The sequence below is a fragment of the Carassius auratus genome, chromosome 30 (assembly GCF_003368295.1).
Source record: "Carassius auratus strain Wakin chromosome 30, ASM336829v1, whole genome shotgun sequence".
Lineage (NCBI taxonomy): Eukaryota > Metazoa > Chordata > Actinopteri > Cypriniformes > Cyprinidae > Carassius > Carassius auratus.
In genome coordinates, this window is record NC_039272.1 from 26,517,975 (window position 1) to 26,523,974 (window position 6,000).

Here is a 6,000-nt window from a genome sequence, read left to right on the forward strand (position 1 = left end):
GCTGTAGTTTGTTTACTAAGCATGCAGAACCATCCAATAAAGCATTACAATAATCTAACCTTGAGGTCATAAATGCATGGATTAACATTTCTGCATTTGACATTGAGAGCATAGTCCGTAAATTAGATATATTTTTGAGATGGAAAAATTCAGTTTTACAAATGTTAGAGACGTGGCTTTCTAAGGAAACATTGCTATCAAATAGCACACCTATTCCTAACCAGCCTGATCTCACAGCCAAAACGTACATATTTAGACGTAAATTAAAACTGTCCAATACGTATGTGCCTTTACGTATTTACAGTGTAATTTACGTATTATCTGGACGTAATTACAGGTTCGATACATATCGAAATTTATGTAAAAACAACCTCAAATACGTACAGATAGAACGTGTTCTCTGACCAGTTGGTTATCCATAGAAATTTGCTCATGAAGCTGCTTTTCAATGCGTATCTGATTAATTTTTTTTTTATATTTATGTATATTTTCCCTTTTTATAATTTTTTTTTTGATAAATGTAAGATCCCTATACCTACCCATTCTACCCATTTTATACAGAATGTTAAAAGAATAAAACATAAAACACAATTTTAGTAAAAATATAACATTAAAAGTTTTTTTTAAGCCACTAACGTTAATCTTACACCTACCCCTAAACCTACCCATAACCATTCCTTAAAACTACATAATGTTACTGTTATAAATAAACAAATAACAGACAAACAAACATAACGTTAATCATTTATTTTTTGCGAAAAAATATCAAAAGTGGTACCAAAAGTAGTTCAAATGATAATGAGTTCCAGTCGCAGTCCTCTCTGGAGGTAATAGTTTTTATAGGGTACAGAGCAGAATTTAATTTATTAATCCGTGAAATTATGAAGGCGCACTGGCGCAGTACTGATTTCAACCATAGACATCATATATGTCTATTGCTGAGTCCCAATTCGCATACTTTCCGTCCTAAATAGTATGCGAAACTAGAATTAGTACATCCCAAATCGTAGTATGTTGAAAATAGTATTCCAAAGATACCCGGATGGTCTACTATTTCCGGTTAGAATTCGAAGTGCAGATCAATGCACACTCTGGGCCCTATCTTGCACCCAGCGCAATTGACTTTGTACACCGACGCTTGTGTCATTCCTATTTTGCACCCGCGCAAAGCGCGCTTTTCCCTCCACAGAAGCACGTCGCTAAACTAGTGAATGAACTTGCGCTCCCTGGGCGGTTCAGCGCAAAAAAAAAAGGCGTGTTCCGGCGCAAACAATCCCTGGTGCTATTTTGCTGTTCCATTAAACAATTGCGCCACTGACCAGAAAAAACCTAGTCTAAAGTCAGTGGCGCGCTGCGCGTTGTTCATTCTGCTATTTTAAGGGCGCATGCTTGACCATAATGTATAGCGTGCACAACGCGCATACACTTTGCTCATGTAATCTACACAGATGCAACAGTTATTTTTGCAAATCATAAATTGTTACACTAAAAAAATATTAACACATGAGATGACGGAAATCATTGTGGTGTGCCACGAAGATGTGAACAAAATAGGCATAAGTCTAGCTTACAAATTATTCAGGCTAATTATTCTCCCATCCCCATACAACACAACTTCTCTGTCTTTCACTGCTCTTACAAGAACATCAGTCTCCTCGGCTGTGAACCGCTCCTGGCGTGCGCCTGGTAAATACGCCATAATAGCAATCCATAATGGAACTTGCGCACCTGCTTTTAAAGGGAATGTTGGATGACGCTCTGATTGGTTTATTTCACGTTACGCCCAAACCACACCTATGAATAATGAAGCTGCTTCAGACCAACCCATTTTAGATCAAGAGGCATTTATCCCGCCGGGAAAATAGCAACAGCGCCGAGACCCGCCCACAAAGTTACTTGCGCTTCGCGCTTTGACACTTGCGTTTCAGATCGTTAAAATAGGGCCCTCTAAGTGCTAATATTGCCCACAACCCATTGCGTACGGGAGGGAGGAGCTTTGCGATGGCTTTGTGGTGATGTAAACATGGCAGCCGGGTGCAGCAGCGGAGATGCGCCCTCAGCTTTTAAGTGTAAGAATTCAAATGTTTAACCCTAATTAAAGTTATATTTTATTTCGTTACACTTATTGCACATGAACGTCAGAACCAGCCGCCTCACAAACGACCTGCGTTTGGTTCTACGACGACGCAGCCCTGCTTCCTCACTCCTCAACTTGGTAGAAGCACACAAAGTAAAATGTATTGTGAAAAAAAACGATGAGAAAAAATGATGGGATGAGTAAATAAAATTTTATTGGACATAAAGAATGAATGAAACGTTAACAGTTGTGGTGTGCGTAACTAGTCAACCACGTTGTCGTTCATGTTGCATGAAGTCATCGAAGTATGTCCCAGAGCGTGCATACTCTTTTGCTACACACTCAAAAGTATGTACTTTTCCCTCACAAAAAAAGTACATACTTTTAGGTCGTAGTATAAGTAGGCGAATTGGGACTCAACATATGATTTCAACTGTCTATCAACTGAAACACGAGATGTCGCAATCTGTGACGAATTATGTGAGAACCAATGAGAGTTCGATATCAGTGCCATACCATGTCGTAACGTTCCTATGGCGCACTGGCGCTATTTTCAAATTCAAATCATAACGAGCGCGGGCTTTGACTGTGACGGATGCTGTTGCTGAGAATGCGAAAAGGATCGATTGATATGGATATGTTCCTTGCAAATATCTGGATTCTAAAGATATGGAGTACAGCAAACAAATAAAATGGATGTGATTTTTAATTTTATGCTGTGCTTTTGTGTATCTATGGTTTGCAGCATGCACAGAAATGTTATTTCCTGTTAAGTAGATGAGTAAACTGCTTTCAATAAATTCAATAAAAACATTTATTGATATGACAATTAAATACAACAGATTTAAATCATTAAAGCCACGATTTTAATATTAATACATGGGAATTCATATAAATTCACACTTTACGTTAGATTATTTACGTTTTTTTAGCTGCTAACACGTAAGTATTTGTACGGTTTACTGCTATAAATACGTCTAAATTGTACGTTTTTATGTGCATGAAAACGTAAGTAAATGTACGTGTGGTAGAACCACATTTAACGTAAAATGCACACGTATACTCATGAGATCACGTTGTCCTAACTGATGACCAAGAATTGACAGAGAAGCCATCAAGCCTTAGACAGTGTTCTATGTTAATACATGCACAGTTTTTGGTCCTACAATTAACACCTCTGTTTTTTCAGAATTTAGCAGTAAGAAATTACTCATCAGCCAGTTTTTTTATATTGAATATGCATTCCATTAGTTTTTCAAATTGGTGTGTTTCACCGGGCCGCGAAGAAATATAGAGCTGAGTATCATAACAGTGAAAGCTAACACCATGTTTCCTGATGATATCTCCCAAGGGTAACATATAAAGCGTGAAGAGTAGCGGCCCTAGTACTGAGCCTTGAGGTACTCCATACTGCACTTGTGATCGATATGATACCTCTTCATTCCCTGCTACGAATTGATGGCGGTCATATAAGTAAGATTTAAACTATGCTAATGCACTTCCACTGATGCCAACAAAGTGTTCAAGTCTATGCAAAAGAATGTTGTGGTCAATAGTGTCAAACGCAGCACTAAGAGCACTGAGCACTAGAACGACCAGACACAGGACCAGTTTCTTCCCTCAGGCAATCCATCTTATGAACAGCTTATAATAACGGCGGACACACTACACTTTATATTTATATACACACACACTTTATTTATCTAACACACATACTTAGTATACACTTAAATTTTGCACACAATATATATGTACATACATAACTTCATTTTGTAATATACTTGCCTACAATTGTCATTTGTATATTGTTATTCACTCTCTACTTATTTGTATTTTTTATTCTTTTATTATGTGTTTTATGTTCTGTCGCTGTCATTCTGTTGTACTGCGGAGCTTCTGTCACGAAAACAAATTCCTCGTATGTATACATACCTGGCAATAAAGCTCATTCTGATTCTGATTCTGATTCTAAGATCCAATAAAACTAATAGAGAGATACACCCACGATCAGATGATAAGAGCAGGTCATTTGTTACTCTAAGGAGAGCAGTGTCAGTACTATGATACGGTCTATATCCTGACTGAAAATCCTCACAGATACCATTTTTCTCTACTTTTCACAACTGGTCAGTGTCACAAAAACAGTATGTAATTTATTAATTTATTTAAAAATACATAAAAAAATGTATAGAGTTATTTAAACAGTTACTTACTAATTTTTTTTTGTTGTCATTTTTTAGGACAGGACAGTCATTTTACACTGTAAAACCCGACAAGTTAACTTAACTCAAACCGTTTGAGTAAACTGATTGCCTTGACTGTAATACCCGACAAGTAAACTTTACTCAAACGGTTTGAGTAAACAGATATCCTTAAGTTATGTTAACTCAAACGGTTTGAGGAAACCGATTGCCTTAAACCATTTAAGTTGAAAAAAACTAACAGTTATGAGTAATCTGAACTTAATTCAGTTGAGTTCACTGAAAGAAGATATACATAGCAATTAAGTGATTAAGTGATTAATTGAGCTTTAGTGATGAACACCTGCTGTTAACAAACATAATTACTGAAGAAAAGAGAGAAAGGAACAACAGCTGACTTCAGACACAGCCTCACTCAAACCTGACAAGTTATGTTAACTCAAACCGTTTGAGGAAACCGATTGCCTTAAACCATTCAAGTAGAAAAAACTAACAGTTATGAGTACTCTGAACTTAATTCAGTTGAGTTCACTGAAAGAAGATATGCATTGCAATTAAGTAATTAAGCGATTAACTAAGTGCTGATTGAGAATTAGTGATGAACAGCTGCTGTTAACAAACAGAATCACTGAAGAAAAGAGAAACACAAGAACTACTACAACTGACTTCAGACACAGACTTAGATGAAATCAACTGAAATAAAATACATTAAATCTCTCAAGATCTGATTAAACAACCCACAAACAGCATCACCAGCTCCACTTATTAATAACCAGACTGACTTTATTTCTGTCAGACGTCTACAGAAGATCTTATTGAGCATGAACTAAGGTTTAGATGTTGATTTATTGTTTCATTTGAAGTAACCATGTTAGAGATCAGTGTCTGCTTTAGTTGGGCTCTTGATCCTTGATTTCTGTCTTAGTCTTTTCTCTGGCTGTTATAACTGTGTGTTTCTAAAACACATTTGTTGTAACTCAAAAGCCCAGAAGAAAAGCCATCAGGTGTAAACCTGTACCTAGGTGTAGGTTGTTATACTTTATATAGGTGATGATAGTTATTCATTGTTATTCACAGATATTGATCTATATAATCTCTGATGAAACAAATGTGTAATTAGTAGAAGTGGACCTAATAAAAATGACACTAAGAACCAGCAATTCTGTAATAATCAGTTAATATAAAAATAACTTCATAAACATTTTGTACACATACATTTTTCTTCTACGCCAGTAACTGGTCAAACACAGACATCAATTATCAGAATATGAACCTCAACAATGGTGACGAAAAAAACATGCTGCAATGCATGCTGGGTACTTTTGTAATACAAAACTCATCCATGGCTCCCAGCATGCTCTGCAGCATTTTTTTTTTATTATTATTTTATGGTCACCATTGTTGAGGTTCATATTCTGATTATTGATGTCTGTGTGTGACAAGTTGACACCATAGAAGACCACACTGTTTGAAAAGTCTTAGTATTAACTGATTATTACAGGACCACTTGCTCTTAGAATCACTTTTACTATAATCAATCAAATTACACAACACATATTTCATCAGAGATTAGACTCTGTACAGTTCCATAATTGATGATTATCATCACCAATATAAAGTATATCAACCTACACATAGGTACAGGTTTACACCTGATGGCTTTTCTTCTGGGCTTTTGAGTTACAACAAATGTGTTTTAGAAACACACAGTTATAACAGCCA